At 42.6% G+C, this 22,104-nt stretch overlaps 1 long non-coding RNA gene across 1 annotated transcript; it reads left to right on the forward strand.

The window, feature by feature from the left end:
• The first annotated feature begins 5,356 nt into the window (after positions 1-5,356).
• Positions 5,357-7,496, forward strand: LOC147915311 (uncharacterized). The gene is made up of 2 exons (XR_015554326.1): positions 5,357-6,204; positions 6,592-7,496. It is a non-coding gene; the product is annotated as an uncharacterized LOC147915311 (long non-coding RNA).
• Positions 7,497-22,104: the final 14,608 nt, after the last annotated feature.

Consider the following 22,104-nt stretch of genomic DNA (forward strand, 5'->3'; position numbering starts at 1 on the left):
CAGTGCAGTCAAGCAGCTCTCAAGGTTGACTGACCACATAAAACAGAAGGCTGAGAGACATAGGAATGACACCCACAGCTACATCACATTCCACAGACCACGCTCCAAGAGATGTAGAACTAGTTCCATATCTCAGGCTCAGAGCCCAGATCTCCTGTCTCCCAGCCCTGTGTCTCTCCTGGGACATACACACCCTATCACAAGGGAACAGCCCTCCTGGGTTCTTGGCGACTGAAGGGCCTTCAAGACCCCAGATGATTTTCCAGAGACATAATTTATACATTGAGCTGACTCGTGTAGGATACTTCGTGGAGGTAGGGCAGGTGGTGAGCTCATCTGTCAGATCTCCTTACTATATACCAGAGCGCGCTCCCCTCTTACCCAGAGCCCTGACTGCGGTCCAGTTGGGCTGGATCAGGCCTGGGCGCGGGGAAAGCCGGAGAAATCTCAGTGTCTTGCACACTCCCCCAACTCCTGCCTTTTATCCTGATCACCACGTTGGAAGTGGGGCCCTTTACCTTCCGCTCCACAACGTAAAACCATTGGCCTTATATTTTTGCTCCCGGCGCTCAGAGGGGATATCCTGAGGTGAGAGACCGGAAGTGGGCTCTGTCACCATGGGAACCGAAGACGCCAGGACTCGCGACTTCCCATTGGGGTTGAATTGCTGAGTCTGCGCAGTCCTCGCCTTGCCATTGGTCACGCCCCCCGTCTCCGTAGCTCGCTCGCTCTCGGGTTCAGATGGAAACGTGGAAACTCTCAGGAAATCGATTACGGTGAATACCATAACTTCTTTTCCCATGAGAAACTTACCAGGTAGCTGGAAAGATGATATAGAATCAAAAGATTTCAGTAAATTTTAAAAGTACCATCAATAACAGAGGAATGCAAATTTCAGAAAAATCTGACCTAGTCGGAAGGAATCAAGGAAGATTGCCTGCAGAAGGAATTATTGAGGTAAATTTTGAAAGATGATTCGGAATTATTCAGAGAGGATAAAAAGGGTTTGTGGGCTTAAGGGTATTCTGTACAGAAGAACATCATGAACAAAACCGTAGAGGTGACAGACAGCATGCATGTACTGGCAGGGTGGGGTTGGGAGGCACGCAGACGCGGCGATCAGCACAAACAGCTGTTCCTGTGGGTTCAATTGCCAGGCAAGAGGGGCTAGTTGCTGAGGCTGGTGAGGTAGGCAGGAGGCAGGACTACGGTGGCCTTGTATGTCATGCCAAGGAACCTGGGCTTTCCTTTGAAGATGATAGGGAGCCATGAAAGCACTTTTGTCAGGGAAGCATGAGTCCTGCCACAATCACCCTGCCCATCCTTGACCATCTTGTCTCAAGCCATTCCTGATCTAGTGCCCCTCCTGTCAGCTGCACTCCAATTTTGACCCTATTTTTCTAAGTAATAACAAATCTGAGTGTGATGGTTCATGAGAGGATGTTGTTGTCGGTTCCAAATCTGTCTTGAACATCTGTGGGGCAGGCCAGATGGAAAGGCAGGACCAGGAGCTGTGCAAGGCCAGAAGAGCACAATAGATGGTGGGCCATATTCCATTCTGTAGGATAAATCGCTTAGCAATGGAATGTACAGGTATAGTAGATACTGTATTGCACCGTCCTCATCCCACTGAGGGACATATTCCCCCAGCTGCAGGTAGAGTTGCTAGGAAATTCACCAGGAGGCTTTATTGAGACCCAAAGCAGACACCAGAAAAAATGTTAATAGAAAATTCCCAAAGCAAAAGGATTAAAGTCAAGGACATTTAGCTGTATTGAATGATTTATCTATTGGCTAATTAATTAATCAGAGCCAGAAGAAGGTTTATTTAAAAAAAATCCTGGGGGCCGGCCCCGTGGCGTAGTGGTTAAGTGCGCAGGCTCTGCTGCTGGTGGCCCGGGATCCGGGGTGCGCACCGGACGCACCGCTTGTCAGGCCATGCTATGGTGGCATCCCATATAAAGTGGAGGAATATTGGCACGGATGTTAGCTCAGGGCCAGTCTTCCTCAGCAAAAAAGACAAGGATTGTCACAGATGTTAGCTCAGGGCTGATCTTCCTCTCACACACACACACGCACACAAAATCCTGGAGGAGAAGAGGTTAATTACACAGTAAACAGAGGGCAGAATTTAATGGGCCAAGTCCTTGAATAAGTAGAGGATGACTGCCTCTTCCCTGAGAGTAGGTGGGCAGAGGAAAGGGGGTTCAGCATTTCCAGATTTGCCCTGGAAGTCTGAAGATGTCTGCTCTTAAATATATCATAGTATCTTTGAAATAGAAGTCCACGACAACTGGGCTTGACGGGGTTAGATTTAAGCTGGAGGTGAGATTGGAAGGCTAATACTGTCCACATGAAGCCTGTTCTTTATCTTTTTGCATATTTGGGCCCATTTGGTTTGAGTGTGTCTCAAACTGTGTATAGTTGAATTGTGTGGGTTTTTTTAAATCTGAGAATCTTTCTATCATACTGAGTATTAAATTCCACTTACTTACATTGTTATAGTTTTCAAATCAACATCAGAAATTGGTGAAAGATTCAGGGCTCAAGGGGCACTTACAGGTGCCTAGATTCGGGTTGAATGAGGTAGGGCAGTGCTGAGGCAGGGAGGAGGCAGAAGGTATGCACCAGGGGGCTGGGTCCCCTGGGAGTTAGAACTGGGAAGTGACTAAGCCACGTCAGAATTACATAGATCTTAGAGGCTACAAGCCTAGAGGAGAGCAAGGGATTGGATATCCATCTCGTGTTTTCAAGGTGACTGAAAGCTTCTATTGCTATTTTAGTATCTAAAGTTACAGTTTCTAGGATTCTAGTGTACAATTTAGTGGCTTAAAGAACAAAGTCTTATAACCTGGGTTTGATTCTAGGTTCTACCAACACTAGATGTTTGACACTGGGAAAGTTCATCTCTTTAGAGTCTCAGTTTTCTTATTTGTGAAAATGGGCAAAATCAATGTCTTCTTAAAAAGACTGTTTTAAGGATTAAATAAATTAAGCGCATAGGAGGAACTCACCAAATAGCAGTTCCTTTCCTCATTTATTAACGTTACATTTTCAATTGCTGTCTCCCTGAGAAAATGTATAGAGACACTGCCAGGTCTCACCCAGAAGCCATTTAAAATCATTTATGACGGTGGCTTGTTTAGGCTGTTTTATGGTGGCGCTAATTCTCCCCCCATCCTCCACCCCAGCTCCTCCAGCCCTAATATCCACACTTCTTGTCACACTCAGGGTCCTGGGATTTGCACAAGTTGGAGCAGATGCACCAACTTTCTAGTCTCTCTTCCTTTTCTGCTTACTTCCTCTATAAGCTCAAAGTACTGAACAGGCCTGCTCCTCTGGTTTGGTGGTAGGTTTTTCCAGTTCCTACTGACTCCTACAAAAGCCCCCCGATCTGTGGTCCAGCCTCTGAGTAGATCAGTGTTGTCTCTCATAAAGTCGGTCTGTAAATATCACCTTGAATCCTACAGTCTGCAGAAGCCTCCAGTCTACTGCTTTCTAGCTCCACGTTTTTTAAGGTCCTTGGACCTAGAGGAGAGGGAGCAGGTCTGCATGCTGCATGAAGTTCACTGTGTGCCAAATGGAGCATCACAAAATTTCCTACTATTCTGTGTCCACCATCTATTTCCCCTTAATTATCCCTTCTCTCTCCTCTCTTCTAAAATCTTCCACTACAAACAATGTAGCACATCATTACCTCCTCTGTTACTATATAATCATCTCATGCTAGGGAAATTGTTTCCCCAGTTAGATTATAATCTCCCTGAAGGCAGGAATCCTGTGTGTCCTGAAGGATAAGCCTTCCAGGGTCATTGTATTCACCGCTGTATCTCCCACACTGCAGTGTACCCAGCAGAGACTCAGTCAGCACCTCTGTAACTGCCCAAGTGCAGATGGAGGAGTTTCTGGTCTGTTGGAATTGGCTTTGCAGTCAAAAAGGAATCCAGATGCTGAGGCCTATACAGAAGTTTATGTTGCCTGTGTCTGGGTCTCTGTGCAGGGCCTGTCAACATTCTGCAGGAGGCAGCATTCTCCTGTCCTCCTCCCACCATCCCAGTCCTCACAAGGCACTTACCTTTTGTCCTATTGCCAGGCTGCTGGGACAGTGCTGTGCAGCAGCTGAACCGGTCGAGTTAATAACCTTAAGCAAGCTCAGAAAAAAGCTTGAGAAACAGTCACAAGCCCAACCCCTTCCACAGAGGATGCTCCAGGACGTTCAGGACAGTCAAAGATCACACAGCTGCATAATGGCTAGCTCAGAACCCAGAACTCCTGCCACCCGGCACAGTGCCCTTTGGTGACACCTGGTCCCCATCTCAAGGCAATGCTTTCAAGGGGGTCTTTAAACTGAAAGACCTCCAAAATGCCCAGGTTATGATTCTTAAAATATGGATCCTATATAGATCTAAATATAGATCCTCATAAATAAAGATTACAGCGGCATGGAGATTTTGTGGTGGGGGGGAAGGGGGCAGGGATTAGACCTCTTATATATTCTCATCTTTCAGATCTCAACACAGCACTCCGGGTCATGCTCTTCTCTTAGGCGAATTCTGACTGCGGGTCCAGTTGGACCAGATAGGGCTGGGGGGTTGGGGGGTGTAACCTAGGGTCCCTAACACGCACCACCCTCCTGCCTTTACCACGATCACCACGTAGGGAGTGGTCCCTTTGCCTCCCGCTGCCAGTTGCCCACTGCCCGTGTCCCTTCTGAAGGGAGGATCTCACGAATGGAGCGAACTGCGGGGCTGAGCGACGGTGGCAACAGTCTGGTTGCCATGGTGTGTGTATCCCGCGAGGCGCAGAGCGAAGACGCACCGTCACCATGGGAACCAAGGACGCAGGAACTCGTGACTTTTTCCTGGCGAGGAGGAGCTGAGTCTGCGCGGTCTGTACATTGTTCTCGCTGCTCCCCGGCTTCAGCGTCAGAGGCGGTGTAGAGCCTCTCTAACCAGAAAAAGAAAAACGGAGGGTGTAGTTACAATCTCTTTATAAGCTGGACTTTATATTATAAACTACAATAACTGTAAAGTCTTGGGTAGATCGCATCTGGTCTAAAAGTACGCAGGGCTTTCATTGCACCTGAGAATGCTTTTGTTATTTTGCTGTCTATTGTACCGGCTTAAAACGGGGGTGAGCGGGCAAGAAAGCCACTCTTGGAGCAGGAGGGAGAGAGCAGAGGCCGTGGTGGCGGCCACCGTGGCCCCTCCTGGTCTCGCAGCAGCCGCAGCCCTGCCCTCCGCCGGGTCCCCTCCGCTGCCGGTCGGTGCCTCCACTACGGCGTCGGCGGGAGGGGCCCCAACCGGAGACCGTGGGCACTCCAAGAGCTCGGCATCCCGCAAAAGAGCCCCCAGAAGTAGGGTCCCGCGTGGGGTCCGTCGGCTCTTGTGCAGGATGGTCCAACCTCTGAACCCGCTTCTGGGAGGACAGGTTTCCATAAAGGAAATCCCGCCTTCTGGGGCAGTCAGCGCGCACCTGGAGCAGGAGGGGCCTCGGCTCAGCGACAGGAGACCCGGGCTGTCTCCGAGCCGGGCGCTGTCCCGGGGAGACCCCTGTAGACGCTGCCAGCCAGGGTGGGTCTCAGCGGAGACCCGGGGTCCCGTTGGGGGCCGCGCGTCTTCCTCGGCCGGTGTCTGCAGCCAGCCGCCGGCTGCCCTTCACCGTCACCGGGAGACCCGAGTCCGCGACGGGAGGAGCCTCAACCTCCGCCTCCATGTTGGAGAGGCAGATCGCGGAGCCAGAGACCAGCCGGTTCAGATCTGGGGACAGGTGGAACGAGGAGCTGCCCCAGGTGGGAACAGGGTTGACCTCATGGAAACCAGGAAGGGTATCGCGGGGCTCAGGGGACCGAGACCCAACGCGGAGCATGAGGCTGAAAAAAACCCGCCTTGTGGGCAGGCTGGAGCAAGGGTCTGCGTCACTAGCGCCCTCGGGCAGGCGGCCTAAGACCAACTGGAGCCGCCACTTCCTGGGGAATCTTCTGGCTGAAGTAGTCCCCATAGTCCACACTATCCTGTGGGCCTTGAGGACAAGGAGAGAGAAGGGATCTGGTCTACACTATGGGAGCCCTGCTACCTAAAATTAACCTTCACAGTGAACAACTCGAGAAACATCCCCAAAAGCTTTTTTGCCTTGTATAAATTCCTACAAATAAGAATTGCAGGCTTGAAGGACTTTGTCCAGTCGCCATGGAGAACAGCCCAGGTATGCTTAATATTAAATGTGCGCTCCATTCATCCAGTCCAGAGGGCACCTGCAGGTACTTTGGTAACTCACTTTAGGTGGTTCCTCTATCTAGAAATGGGGACCATGTTTGATGGCTCTGGAGGAGAAATGTGGGAATCTGATCTTTTTCTCATGACCGGGAGGAGACAAGGGGTCCTGCCATCTTCTCCCTTGTAATTGGGTGAGATTTAACCCACTTTATGGGGCAGACTGGGAGGTGGAGGTGGAAGGAAGCCATAAAATTTGGCTGAAAAAATTGACCATCCCTGTGGAATTGGGTTGATAAAGTATGATAATGTGTGTTTTGTGAGTTTAATACTTTAAAACTCTCATTTGTATTTTCTTGATGCTCTCTTTCCCCTAAAGCCTAGTGAAATTATGTTTGAAAATGTCACCGGCTGGTCCCTGGCTCTGCCATCTGCCGCTTGGGATTGCTGGGAAGATGGTGGCATAGGAAGACTCTGAACTCACCTCCTCCCAGGGATACAACGAATTTACAATTACCTGTGGAACAAATTACCTCTGAGAGAGAACAAGAAACTGGATAAAAAGAACCCCCACAACAAGGGATAACACTGACTGAGGTGGAAGAGGCAGAAATAAATTTCTGCAGAGGAAAATGTCAGCTTGACCGGTGGGAACTCAACAAGCCTCTCTTTTCTGGCTCTTCTTTTTGCTGGGGAACCTCTGGTACCCCCCAATGCCCCAGATTCTTCTCTGCTGCTACTTTCTGTGAAGTTAGTGAATCTCTTCCCTTCGGGTTCCCAACCCCCTGCTTATTATGTTCCTTTCCCATCTCTCCCTCTCTCATCTCAGTTTGCTTGTGTTCATTTATGCCTTTTCACACATACACACTGTAGGAGCTATGCTCAGCTGGAGAACAATACTGAAAATCCTCTTTTCATCTCTAAAAAGCTGCCACCCTTCATTGACAAATATGAGTAAGCGCTCAATGAATTTTGATTATTTTTCTGATAATGTTGGAAATCTTTCATTCCACAATTTCCCCTTCTTATTGAGCATTGGTATAAATCACAAAAAAACTTTCTCTACATTACAGATAACAGTTTTTTTAAGTAGTTTTTTTTATTGGTGTCTTAATAGTTTATAACGTTGTAAAAGTTTAGTTGTACATTAGTGTCGGTAACTATATAAATGCCTCCCTTCACCCCTTGTGCCCATCCCCCAACCGCCTTCCCCCTGGTAACCACCAAACTCTTCTCTCTGTCTGTATCTTCCACATATGAGTGAAATCATGCGGTGTTTGCCTTTCTCTGTCTGGCTTATTTTGCTTAACGTAATACCCTCCAGGCCCATCCATGTTGTTGCAAATGGGACAATTTTGTCGTTTTTTATGGCTGAGTAGTATTCCGTTGTGTATGTGTGTGTATGTGTGTGTGTGTATATATATATATATATATATATATATACCATATCTTCTTTATCCAGTCATCAGTGGAGGGACACTTGGGTTGCTTCCACTTCTTGCCTATAGTGAATAATGCTGCAATGAACATAGGGGTGCATAAGCCTCTTTGGATTGTTGATTTCAAGTTCATTGGTTAGATACCCAGTAGTAGGATAGCTGGATCATAAGGTATTACTATTTTTAATTTTTTGAGGAATCTCCATACTGTTTTCCATAGAGGCTACACCAGTTTACATTCCCACCAGCAGTGAATTAGGGTTCCCATTTCTCTACAACCTCTCCAACATTTGTTGTTTTTTGTCTTGTTGATTATAACCATTCTAAGGGGTATAAGGTGATATCTTAGTATAGTTTTGATTTGCATGTCCCTGATGATTAGTGATGTTGAACATCTTTTCATGTGCCTATTGGCCATATGTATATCTTCCTTGGGAAAGTATCTGTTTCATTTTCTCTGCCCGTTTTTTTTTTTTTTTTGGTGAGGAAGATCAGCCCTGAGCTAACATCCATGCTAATCCTCCTCTTTTTTTTAGCTGAGGAAGACTGGCCCTGGGCTAACATCTGTGCCCATCTTCCTCCACTTTATATGGGTTGCCACCACAGTGTGGCTTGACAAGTGGTGCCTCGGTGCGTGCCTGGGATCCAAACCTGGGCCGCCAGCAGTGGAGTACACACACTTAACCACTACGCCACAGGGCCGCCCCCTCTCTGCCCATTTTTTGATTGGGTTGTTTGTTTTTTTGTTGTTTGGTTGTATGAGTTCTTTATATATTATGGAGATTAACCTCTTGTCAGATATATGATTTGCAAATATTTTCTCCCAGCTGGTGGGTTGTTTATTCATTTTGATCCTGGTTTTATTTGCCTTGTAGAAGCTCTTTAATCTGATGAAGTCCCACTTGTTTATTTTTTCTTTCGTTTCCCTTGTCTCAGTAGACATGGAGTTTGAAAAGATCCCTTTATGACCAATGTCACACAGGGTACTGCCTATATTTTCTCCCAGGAGTTTTATAGTTTCAGGTCTCACCTTCAGGTCTTTGATCCATTTTGAGTTAATTTTTGTGTATGGTGAAAGAAGATGGTCTACTTTCGTTCTTTTGCGTGTGGCTGTCCAGGTTTCCCAGCACCATTTATTGAAGAGCCTTTCCTTTCTCCATTGTATGTTCTTAGCTCCTTTGTCGAAGATTAGCTGTCCATGCATGTGTGATTTAACTTCTGGGCTTTCAATTCTGTTCCATTGATCTGTGTGTCTGTTTTTGTGCCAGTACCATGCTGTTTTGATTACTATCGTTCTGGATTATGCTTTGAAGTCAGGGATTGTGATGCCTCCAGCTTTGTTCTTTTTCTCAGGATTGCTTTAGCTATTCGGGGTCTTTTGTTGCCCCATTTGAATTTTAGGATTCTTTGTTCTATTTCCGTGAAGAATGTCACTGGGATTTTGATTGGGATTGCATTGAATCTGTAGATTGCTTTAGGTAGTATGGACGTTTTAACTATGTTTATTCTTCCAATCCACGTGCATGGGATGTCTTTCCATTTCTTTATGTCATCATCGATTTCTTTCAATAATGTCTTAGAGTTTTCATTGTATAGGTCTTTCACCTCCTTGGTTAAATTTATTCCTAGATATTTTATTCTTTTTGTTGCAATTGTAAATGGGGTTATCTTTTTCAGTTCTGTTTCTCATTCATATAGAAATGCAACTGGTTTTTGTAAGTTGATTTTGTACCCTGCAACTTTGCTGTAGTTGTTGATTATTTCTAATAGTTTTCTGATGGATTCTTTAGGGTTTTCTATATATAAAATCATGTCATCTGCAAATAGAGTTTCACTTCTTCATTGCCTACTTTGATTCCTTTTTCTTGCCTGATTGCTCTGGCCAAAACCTCCAATACTATGTTGAATAAGAGTGGTGAAAGTGGGCATCCTTGTCTTGTTCCTGTTCTCAGAGGAATGGCTTTCAGTTTTTCTCTGTTGAGTATGATGTTGACTGTAGATAACAGTTTTTATGAATAGTTCTCTCCACTATGTTTTACTTAATTGAAGATTTTAATCTATGCTTTTTAGTTAAAGAATACTTTTAAATTCCTTTTGAGACTTCTTCTTTGACTCATGTGTTTTTTTAGAAGTGTGTTCTTTAATCTTTAATTATTTTGTAATTTTCCAGCTATCTTTCTGTTACTGAGTTCCAGTTTAATTTTATTGTGGCCTATAAGCATATTTTGTATAATTCCTATTCTTTTAAATTTGTGAGATGTGCTTTATGGCCTAGAATGTAGTTTATCTTGTGAATGTTCCGTGTGAGCTTAAGAAGAATGTGTATTCTGCTGCTTTGGATTAACTATTCTATAAATGTTAATTAGCTCTGGTAGTTCAGCTCAACTATGTCCTTACTGATTTTCTATCTGCTGGATCTGTCAATTACTGATAAAGGGGTGTCGAAGTCTCCAACTATACTAGTGGATTCATCTATTTCTCCTTGCAGTTCAGTTTATGCCTCACATATTTTGACACTGTTGTTAGGTGTGTACACATTAAGGATTGTTATGTCTTTGTGGAGAACTGACCCCGTTATCATTATGTAATGTCCCTCTTTATCCCTAATAATTTTCCTTGCTCTGAAGTTAGCTGCCTGAAATTTCTTTTGCTGATATTAATATAGCTTTGTTTTGATTAGTATTAGCATGGTATATGTTTATCCATCCCTTTACTTTTGATCTATGTCCTTATATTTAAAGTGGGCTTCTTGTAGACAACATATAGTTGGGTCTTGGTTTTCCATTCATTCTGAGAGTGTCTGTCTTTTAATTGGTGTATTTAGACCATTGACATTTAAAGTGATTATTGATATAGTTGGACTAATATCTGCCACATTTATTACTGTTTTTTATTTTTTATTTTTTTTGTGTATGTGAGAAAGACCAGCCCTGAGCTAACATCTGATGCCAATCCTCCTCTTTTTTGCTGAGGAAGACTGGCCCTGGGCTAACATCCATGCCCATCTTCCTCCACTTTATATGGGACGCCACCACAGCATGGCTCAAGAAGCGGTGCCTCAGTGCGCGCCTGGGATCCGAACCAGTGAACCCCGGGCCACCGCGGCGGAGCGCACGCACTTAACCTCTTGCACCACTGGGCTGGCCTGTTACAGTTTTTTATTCATTGCCTGGTTTTTTGTTTCTTTTTCCGTCTTCCAGTCTTGTTCTGCCTTCTCCGGTTTTAACTGAGAATTTTATATGATTGTATTTTCTCTTCTCTCTTAGTATATCAATTATACTTCTTTTTTAAGTTGTTTTCAGTGGTTGCCCTAGAGTTTGCAATATACATTTACAACTAATCCAAGTCCACTTACAAATAACACACTATCCCTTCATGGGTAGTGCCAAGTACCTTATAATAACAAAATATTCCTAATCCCCCCCATCCTTTATAATATTGCTGTCATTCATTTCATTTATGCAGAAGCTATAATTGCCAAATGCATTGTTGCTATTATTACTATTTTGAACAAATTGTTATCTATTACATCAATTATGAATAAGACAAATAGAAGATTTCATTTTACCTTCATTTATTCCTTTTCTAATGCTCTTCCTTTCTTTGTGTAGGTCTGAATTTCTGGCCTATATCATTTTCCTTATCTCTGAAGAACTTCTTTTATCATTTCTCACAAGGCAGGTCTACTGGAGACAAATTTCCTCAAATTTTGTTTGTCTGAGAAAGCCTGTATTTCTCCTTCACATTGAATGACAATTTCACTGTATATGGAGTTCTAGATTGGTGATTTTTTTTCTTTCAACATCTTAAATATTTCACTCCACTCTTTTCTTGCTTGTACAGTTTCTGAAGGGAAGTCCAATTGAATTCTTATCCTTGCTCCTCTACAGGTAAGGTGAAAATGAAAATACAACATACCAAAACTTATGGTATGCAGCAAAAAAAGTGCTCAGAGGTAAATTTATAGCTATAAATGCCTACAATAAAAAGACCTCAAATAAACAATATTATACTTTAATGTATTAGAAAAATGAGAGCAAACTAAATCCAAAGTTAGCAGAAGAAAGAACATCAAGATTAGAGTGAGATAAACGAAATAGAGAATAGAAAAATAATAGAGAAAATCAACAAAAACAAAAATTGGTTCTTAGAAAAGATCAACAAAATGGATGAAATTTAGGTAGAGTGATTGGGGGTGGGGGACGACACAAATAACTAAATCAGAAATGAAAGTGTGGACCCTACCTCTAATCTTGCAGAAATAAAGAGGATTGTAAGAGAATACTGTGAACAATTGTATACCAACAAATTAGATAACCTAGATGAAATGGACAAATACCTAGAAACACAAAAATGACCAAAACTGACTCAAGAAGAAATAGAAAATCTAAACAGACCTATAAGAAGTAAAGAGATGGAATGAATAATCAAAAATCTCCCAGGTGGTTGCCAAGGGCTGGGGAAGAGGAGAACTGGAAGTTATTGCTTCATGGATACAGAGTTTCAATTTAAGAAGATGAAAAAGTTCTGGAGATGGGTGGTGGTTATTGTTGCAGAACAATGTGAATGTACTTAATGCCACTGAACTGTACAGTTAAAAAAGGTTAAAATGGTAAATTTTATATTATACATATTTTACCACACAAGGAAATACATTTCCCAAATTGAAAATTCTTTTTTAAAAACTTCCCAACAAAGAAAAGTTCAGGAGCAGATGGTTTCACTGGTGAATTTCACCACACTTTAGTGAAGAATTAATGCTAATTCTTTTCCAACTCTTTCAAAAAATAGAAGAAGAGGGAAGACTTCTGTCTTTGTTATATGAGCTGCTATAACAGAATATCATAGACTAGGTGGCTTATAAACAACAGAAATTTATTTCTCACAGTTCTGGAGGCTGAGAAGTCCAAGATCAAGGCACCAGGAAATTCTGTGTCTGATGAAAGCCTGCTTCCTTGTTCAAAGATGGTTGTCACCCCACTGTGTCCTTACATGGTGGAAGGATCAAGGAGCTCTCTGGAGTCTCTTTTCTAAGGGCACTAATCCCATTCACGAAGGCTCCACCCTCATGACCTAATCACCTCCCAAAGGCTCCACCTCCAAATACCGTTACGTTGGGGATTAAGTTTCAATATATGAATTTTGGGGGGATGCCAACATTCAGTCTATAGCAACTTCTTAACTCATCTTATGAGGCCAGCAGCCCTGATGTCAAAGTAGAGAAAGACATCACAAGAAAAGAAAACTGCATGCCAATATCCCTTATAAATATGGATGCAAAAAATCCTTAACAAAATACTAGCAAACTGAATCAAACAGAATATCAAAAGAATTATACACCATTATACACCACAACCAAGTGATTTATTCCAGGAATGCAAGGGTGGTTCAATAAAAGAAAATCAACCAATGTAATATACCACATTAATAGAGTGAAGGAAAAAAAATTATCATCTCAAATGATGAAAAAAATCATTTGAAAAAATCTAACACTTTTTCGTGGTAAAAACACCCAGAAAATTGGGAATAAAAGGGAATTTCCTCAACATGATAATGGGCATTCATGAAAAACCCACAGCTAACATCATACTAAATGGTGGAAGACTGAAAGCTTTCCCCCTAAGAGCAGGAACAAGACAAGAATGGCCACTCTCACCACTGCTATTCAACATTCTACTGGAAGTTCTAGCCAGAGCCATTAGGCAACAAAAAGAAATAAAAGGTATCCAAATTGGAAAGGAAGAAGTAAAACTATCTATATTCTTAGATGACATGATCCTATGTATAGAAAATCCCAAAGAATCCACAAAAATGAACTGCTAGAGCTAATAAACCAATTGAACAAAGTTGCAAGGTACAAGGTACAAGATCAACTTTTTGACCTCAAAAAGTGCATCTATAAAAAATCTGTAGCTAATATTACTCTTAAATAGTGAAAAACTGTATGCTTTCTCCTTAAGACTGAGAAAAATGCAAAGATATCTGCTGTTGGAAAGGCAGGCATATGCAGATTCTGGCCCCTTGCATGGTTGCCTAAGAGTGGCCTTGGGCCTGGAATGTTTTCTTGCAAAGAGATAAATAGCCCTCACAGCCTGTGCTGGGCATATCTCTTTGTTTGGGGACATCTTTCTCTGTTCCAGGCTTAATGAGTACTTTTTTGTTCTGCTTAAGTGTGTGTGTCATATGCCCCTGGCCAACCCCACTGCTATATCTGTTCTTGGAAGGGAGGTAATGGGGTCCTTTGCCTGCAGCACAAGAGGGGTGCATGCAGATCATCTCCTTGTGTTGGCTGTGGGGTAAGCTCTGCTGGCCATGAGGGATAGACACTTACTGTTGAAGCTGATCTTGCTGTCTCTTCTCTTCGTGAGTAAAGCATTGTTCTGTCCAGTGCAAGTCATGTCTGAGAGTCATGTCTTTCTTGGCTGCCCCAACACCTGAAGACTATGCACTGGATTGACATCCTGGGATTGTTGCTCCTGGGCAACAGGTGTCGCTTGCTTGACAAAGCTCTCACCAGTCTTGTTCGACATTGTACTTATGTCTTGGTCAATAAAATAAGACAATACAAAGAAGCAAAAGGCATACAGATTGGAAAGGAAGAAATAAAACTTCCCCTATTCCCAAGCAACATGATTTTCTACATAGAAAAGCCCAAGGAATCTTTAAGGAAAAAGCTCTTAGAACTTATAAGTAGTTTGCTAATGTCACAGGATAAAGGGTCAACACACAAAATTAATCATATGTCTACATGGTCATCAAATCAACTTGAAACCAAAAAATTTTAAATAATACCATTTACAATAATTCCAAAATAATGAAATACACAGGTATAAATCTAACAAAATATGTGCTATATCTGTATCATGAAATCTACAAAATAGTAATGAGAAAAATCAAAGAAGATCTAATTAAATGGAGAGACATGTCAGGTACATGGATTGGATGACTCAACATGTTTAAGATGTCAATCATCCCCAAGTTGAGCTACAGATTTACCACCATTCCAGCCAAAATAACAGCTGGATTTTTGATTATATATAACAAATTTATTTCAAAATTTATGTAGAAACAAAGGAACTAGAATAGCCAAGACAACTTTTAAAAATTTGGTGGATTCACACAACTTGATTTTAAGACATAAAACTACAGTTATCAAGACAATGTGGGATTAGTGAAGGGATAGACATATATATCAATGCACAGAATAGCAAGTCCAGAAATAGACTCACCGAAATACGGCCAGTTGATTTTTTGCAAAGATACAAAGGCAATTCAATTGGAAGGAATAGTGTTTTTCAACAAATGATCAAATGATGTTGGAACAATTGAACATTCATATGCAAAAAAAAAAAAAAAAAACCTCAACCTAAACCTCATACCTTATACAAAAGTTACTGAAAATGGACCATACACCTAAATGTAAAACATGAAATAAAACTTCTAGAAGAAAACATAGGAGAAAATCTTCATGACGTGGAGTTAGGCAAATAGTTCTTAGACATGACATCAAAGTATGATCCATTAAAGAAAAAAATAGAAAAAAAATAGATCCATTAAAGAAAAAAATTTGACTTCATCAAAGTTCAAAACTTTCGCCCTCTGGAGCTAGCCCTGATGGTCTGGTGGTTAAAGTTTGGTGCTCTCACCGCTTTGGTGGCCCAGGTTTGTTTCCCGGTCGTGGAACCACACAAGCTGTCTGTCAGTTGCTGTGCTGTGGCGGCAGCTCACGTGGAGGAACTAGAAGGACTTACTACTGGGATATACAACTATGCATTGGGGCTTTGGGGAGAAAAAAAGAAAACGAGGAAGATTGGCAGCAGATGTTAGCTCATGGTGAATCTTTCCCTACCAAAAACAAAAAAATTTTTGCTCTCTGAATGACATTGTTAAGAGAATGTGAAGACAAGTTCAAGGCTGGGAGAATATATTTGAATAACACATATCCAACAAAGAACATCTATATAGAGTATATAGAGAACTCTCAAAGCTCAATAGTAAGAAAATTAAACAACCCAATCTTAAAAATAGGCAGTAGATTTGAATAAACATTTCACCAATAAGCCCGTAAAAAGATGTTCAACATCATTAGCCACTGGAGTGTGATGACAGAGGGACAAAGGAGTTGTTTTGGGGTGATGGAACTCTTCTGGATCCTGGTTGTGACGATATTTACACAAATCAATACATGTGCTAAACCTATAAAAAGTCAATTTTACTGTATTTCAATTTAAAAATAGAAATTTACAATTTAACCAAAAAATAAGTAAATCTTCTATGCCTGATCACCAAAGGTGACATATATTTTGTTTTCTTTAACCAGTCTAATTTCTCTGTGATGACTCTTCAGATGTCAGTGTTTTACCTATATTTAAAAATGACAGAGCTTATCAATTTTACCTAGATCGGTACCTGATGCTGTAGTTTTCACAAGATTTGATATTCATGGTGAGCGCTGTGAATGGTGAACTTATCTTGTCACCCACGTTGCTAACATATTTCAAAAAGTAGCCATTATACATTTTTAAAAGGGGGATTGTGGGTGGGGGTTAGGGTTAGGTTTGGGTGAAACTCATAGTATGTGAGAGGGGAGGGAACCCTGAGCAGGGAGTGTTTACAGAGAGCGCTGGGAATGGTCCACACTTAGCCATTTTATCCTCAGGAGCAGGACCTGGACCCTGTGTTCATTTCTGACAGGTGGAATGATGAGAGTTTTCATTTTGTTCTTTATACTTTGCTGTGTTTTTCAAATTTTCAGTTAAAAAACGTGCTCCTTTTATAAAAGAAAAAGTGAGTGCTAAAAAGGAAGACAGTGAGGGCCGGCCCCGTGGCTTGGCGGTTAGGTGCACGTGCTCCACTACTGGCGGCCCGGGTTCGGATCCCGGGCGTGCACCGACGCACCGCTTGTCCAGCCATGCTGAGGCCGCCTCCCACATACAGCAACTAGAAGGATGTGCAACTATGACATACAAGTATCTACTGTATAGACAGGGAAAAAAAGAGGAGGAAGATTGGCAATAGATGTTAGCTCAGAGCCGGTCTTCCTCAGCACAAAAAGAGGAGGATTAGCATGGATGTTAGCTCAGGGCTGATCTTCCTCGCAAAAAAAAAAAAAAAAAAACAGGAAGACAGTGAAGTTTAGCTTCATAAACTTTTAGACCAGGTGGACTTCCTGTCTGTGGCCGCCTATCCTGGAGTTGCAATTTGTTTTGCTGGCACTCTCAAGAAGAATGGTGCTGCCTTGCCACCTAGTGGCCACGTGGCAGGGGAGCCTTCCAACCAGCATTTCAATAAAGCAAAAATCTATCTTATCAAGTTTGAAGAAGACAACAAATATACAGTGTTCTAGGTAAAACTTTGATTTGGTTGAAGCCTAATTGATACCAGATACAGATAAAGTTTTCTGTTTTATGGTACTATCTCATCCTTTTGGTATCATCGGGGGACATAGCTTCTCCACTCAAAGCTTAACTCTTTAGAAACTACATAAAAATTAGATGAACATTCTTACCCATTTCCTAAACAGAGTATATTGAACAAAACAACCTTTCCTTTAGATCTCATGGTCTTTTTAAGCAATATCTCCATCATCAAGAAGAGCCTAGACTTAGTCATGGCTTATCAGTAAATCCAGGGCACAGCGTAGCAGTTTCTTACTGTTATGTCCTGTATTGGTTTGCTGAGGCTGCTGTAACAAAGTGCCACAGACTGGGGGGCTTAAACAACAGAAATGTGTTGTCTCACAGCTCTGGAGGCTGGAAGCCCAAATCAAGGCGTCGCAGGGTTGATTCCTCTTGATGGCTGTGAGGAAAGGATCAGTTCCACCCCTGTCTCCTTGGCTTGTGGATGGCCATCTCCCTGTGCCTCTTCACTTCATCTTCTCTTTATGTGTATCTCTGTGTCCAAATTTCCCCTTTTAATAAAGACAGCAGTCATATTGGATTAGTGCCCACCTAATGACCTCAGTTTAACTTGATTACCTCTGTAACACACCCTATCTCCAGGGGCCCGTCTGGTGGCGCAAGCTGTTGAGTGCGCGTGCTCTGCTGTGGCAGCCCGGGGTTTGCCGGTTCAGATCCCGGGCACGCACCGACGTACTGCTTGGCGAGCCATGCTGTGGCGGTGTCCCATATAAAGTGGAGGAAGATGGGCACGGATGTTAGCCCAGGGCCAGTCTTGCTCAGCAAAAAAAAGAGGAAGATTGGCAGATGTTAGCACAGGGCTGATCTCCTCACACACACACACTAAAAAGACCCTATCTCCAAATCAGGTCAGATTCTGAGGTAGTGGGAGTTGGGACTTGAACATATGAATTTGAAGTGGGAGTGCACGATTCAACCCATAACACCTCCTGATGTTACGTTTCAGTAGGAAACCAGTCAGCTTCAGGCTGGTACCTGCAAATCCCTACCTCCTTGCTTCTTCTCATCTTCCTTTTTTTCCCTTCAATGGTTTTCAACCCTGAAGCACATTAGAATTATCTGAGGAATTTATAAATTTATAATCCTGGAACTTACCTGTAGACCAATTGAATCAGAATTGCTGAAGAGAATTTGCAGGGAAACCTAACCCAAGAAGAAGGGATTGAGGAAGGCTTCAGATAGGAGGGGATTCATTTGCTGAATTTTGAAAAGTGAATGGAAATGATTGAAATAGAAAAGAAAGAAGCATGTAGAGAAGAACATTGTAAGCAAATATGCAGAGGTGACAAACTACATGGATGGGCTGGCAGGGTTTGTGTGTGTCTTGGCGGGGGTCACACGCAGGGGCAGAGGAGCAACCCTTCAAGCCACTGTAGCTACGGGATAAACTTCCAAGCAATAGGTGCTGGGAGATGAGGCTGAGGAGGCAGGCAGGGGCCAGGTCAAGGGTGGACTTGTGCATCAAGCTAACGGGACTGGGCTTCAATTTCAGCATTTCAGAAAGGGAGCCTTGAGACCTACCATGAGCACTAGGCTCACTCTTGACGATCCTGGCCCAGCCTCCCTGATTTGGCTGCCCTCCTGTCAGCTGAATCACAATTCTGATTCTACTTTTGTAAACAATAACAAGCGTGAGTTGACCGATACAAAGGATGCTGTTACCAATTCCAAATCTACCATGGATGGCAATGAGTCAGGCTAGAGTAGAAGGGGCAGGACTGAGCTGGACAAGACCCATGGAACATGATGGATGATGGGGAGGTATGGACCCAGACAAACAGTGGGGCAGATAGTGTACAAATGCATTGTGTGGAGCGGGGAGAGGCGGTGAACAGCTGGGCCTCGGCATTGAGAGGAAGCACATGGTCTGGCAGTGGGGTATAGGGACCTAAGTTGGGTACAAGAGAAAAGCAGAGGGGGAAGTCTGGGCCAGTGAAGGCCCTGGGAGCAGCTTCACTGGAGTCTGGTGAGGAAGAACCAAGCCACTCAACTGCAGAATGTGCATGTAACCGCTAAGCTGGGGACGCGTGAGGATGGAGCTTTGCTGTTTTAGGCATCATCGTGGTGTGGGCACCCGTGAGCTGGCTTGATTGTGCTGCTCCCTGTGAGTGTGGCCGGGCTCTGGGGGAGCTCGCCTGCAGCCCAGACTCCTTCTGGGCAGCGTCAGTTTCTCTCAAACATCAGTAGCAACTGGGAGGGTAATTCTGCTGTGCTTGGGCTGTCCTCTCTGCTGTAACTGTATTGCAACGTCACGTGAAAGATTCCTGATATAATTTAGTCATTTCCTAGATTATCTGGAAAGTTTGTCTGGAGGTTTGGGGGATATAGTAAATCCTGGGAGTGTTCTAATGATGTCTGATAAATCTTTGATGTAAAGATCTAAAATCTTGCAATTTATTATAAGCATCTTTGAAATATATGAGTTATTGTTAATTAGCTTTATATAAGGCTTATACAAGATTTATAAACGTACCCTGTTATACAGAATGTACTTCAGTATGCTTGGTCATATCCACACAGACAGAGGTTTTCCAAAACATGGAAATTACCTCACTATATAGACTTGGACATCATAAAGACAGTTAATAAAATGAAATTCTAACTGAGTTATCCTTTTTATTGCTAAGTTTTCCTTAAGGAAAAGAACTTTCAGAAGGTAAGCAAGAAAAACACCTTGGTTCCAGGAGATTAGAACATATTCAGCAAAATGAACACATTGATATAAATGATATACAAATGGTCCTTTCTGGCTTTCCTGTGACTCCTGTTATTAGAGATCTGTTTGGCAGGTGTTTCCACAATTAATTGATTCTGGAAAGTTTGGCAAGCCTTACTCCTCTCTACCTCAAGAATTGGATGACTGCCCAGTGTGTAAATACCAATGTGACAATATCCTTTAAGTGTTTTAAATGCTTTGGGAGAAGTATCTATCAAATAAAAGATAATAGTTATGTAACTTATAGTACTTGATTACAAATATTTATATATAAAGTATTGATGCCTATTCTAAGAACTATTTTGCCAAATTCACAAAGTATGTCAATATGTGAATGCCACGATCTGAGTGTATGTGCTGGCTGTCTTCCACTTGCCCCTCAAGATCCACTCTCCGTGGTTTTCCATCCAGCCCTGGACCCAGGAGGCCTGACCTATGTGGACTGCTTCAAGAGTCTCCTTTGGCTTCTGCCTTCAGGTTGGGTCCAGCTGATGGGAGTAGGGGTTATCAGCAGAAGACTGATAGGTGGGAGGAGAATGGAGGCAGTTATTTATTCTCACAGCTTCCTTCCTGCTGGGTTCCCAACAGGTGTGCTCTGAACCTAGCCAGAGGACCACAGCTCCTGCCGGGTGGGCCCTCCATAGAGCTGCCTCCCCAGGCTCACATGAGCATTAGTCTTCGTGCTTGGTGATCATAACTGCCCCTTGAGGTTGCAAACCCCAGGGAACTGCACCATCGCTTGTTACCTTCCCTAAACCATGCCAACACATTTTAAGTAGTCCTTTTTATTAAATTCTCCTCAAATTATCCAATTTGAGTTTTCCATTTGATTTTTGCCAAGACTTTGAATGATACAGTGTATTTACTCTTTTCCTTTGTATGAACTAACATGGCAAAAAGTACTAACACACAGTCTCTGATTGTGAAGAACTGAAGAAATTCTGCACTATCAAGCTGCTCTATTAATATACCTCGTCTTCCTTTTCCTTGAATAGAAACCAACGCTCCAATTTCCAGTCAGCTCTGAATCTCTCTTGAGGTCAGCTCACCCACAGCCTGTCAGGATTGGAGGGGCGATTCAGACATTGTTACTGTTTGGGTTGGACATTTTATACCCCACGTGCAGCCACCATCCTCTAGAATATGTGAACTAGAAAGAGGACAAATTTTCTTATTATTATCATTGAAAAATTACTAAGTAATGTTTTTCATTTGTGTCCTTGTACCTTCCCCTCATAGGCAGCTGGTCCTCTCACCATATCCTTTTATTACATATACACATTCTATCGAATTAAAAAGATCGACTCTAGAAGCTGGAGACATAAAAGTTCAAAAAACTCTCATAGTTTAAAAAATATATAAATGCTGTGAACTGAATTGTATACCCTACAAATTCATATGTTGAAGCCCTAATCCAACAATGTGACTATATTTGGAGATATGACTTTTAGGAGGTAATTAAGGTTAAATGAGATCATAAAGGCGGGGCCCTAATCCAATAGTATTAGTGGCCTTATAGGAAGAGGAAGAGATCGCTCTCTCTCACTCACTCTCTCCCTTCCTCTCTCCCTGTCCCCCCCGCTGTCCCCACCATGAGAGGACACAGCAAGAAGGTAGTTGTCTACAAGCCAGGAAAAGTGTTCTCATCAGGAACTTAATCAGCTGGCACCTTGATCTTGGCCTTCCCAGCCTCTGGAACTAAAGAGAAATAAATGTCTGTTGTTTATGCCACCCAGTCTATATTTTCTTATAGCAGCCTGAGCTGATTAAGACCAGTGTATGTTTTATTTATGTGTACTGAAAATACAGAAAAAAATCCTATAATAGCAGTAACACTGAGGAAACCACTGTTAATCTACTTGGCATATTTGCTTCCACTCCAACCTCCCTTTTTTTTTTTTAAAGAAATCTCATATTGGTTTACTTTTTTGTTAAATTGATTGATGCTTACATAGAAAACTTTAGAGAGTACATCAAAATGCAAAACTGAAAATAAAAATGGCACACCACATCCCACTGCCCAGAAGTAATCGTAGTTATTACTAGGTGAACATCATTTCACACAACTTTCTTATTATCTGTGTGATTGGAGAAATAGCTAGAGAGGAAGAAATACTTTGTAAAAATGGGACTATGTTATAATCGATGTTTCTTCATTTGCTGTTTGCCCTTAGGACCATTTTCAGAGGCTTTAAATGGCTGCTTTTTAATACTTTTCACCAATTTCACTGGGGGTGGGGTCAGCAGTCCTCCTCGCACTGTCATGCCAGAAGTCAATCTGTCAGGGGTAGTTTTGGGCAGTTTTTGAAGTTTCTTTT

This window comes from Ceratotherium simum, chromosome 14 (assembly GCF_057802395.1).
Source record: "Ceratotherium simum simum isolate JZ-2026a chromosome 14, ASM5780239v1, whole genome shotgun sequence".
In the NCBI taxonomy this organism is placed as follows: domain Eukaryota; kingdom Metazoa; phylum Chordata; class Mammalia; order Perissodactyla; family Rhinocerotidae; genus Ceratotherium; species Ceratotherium simum.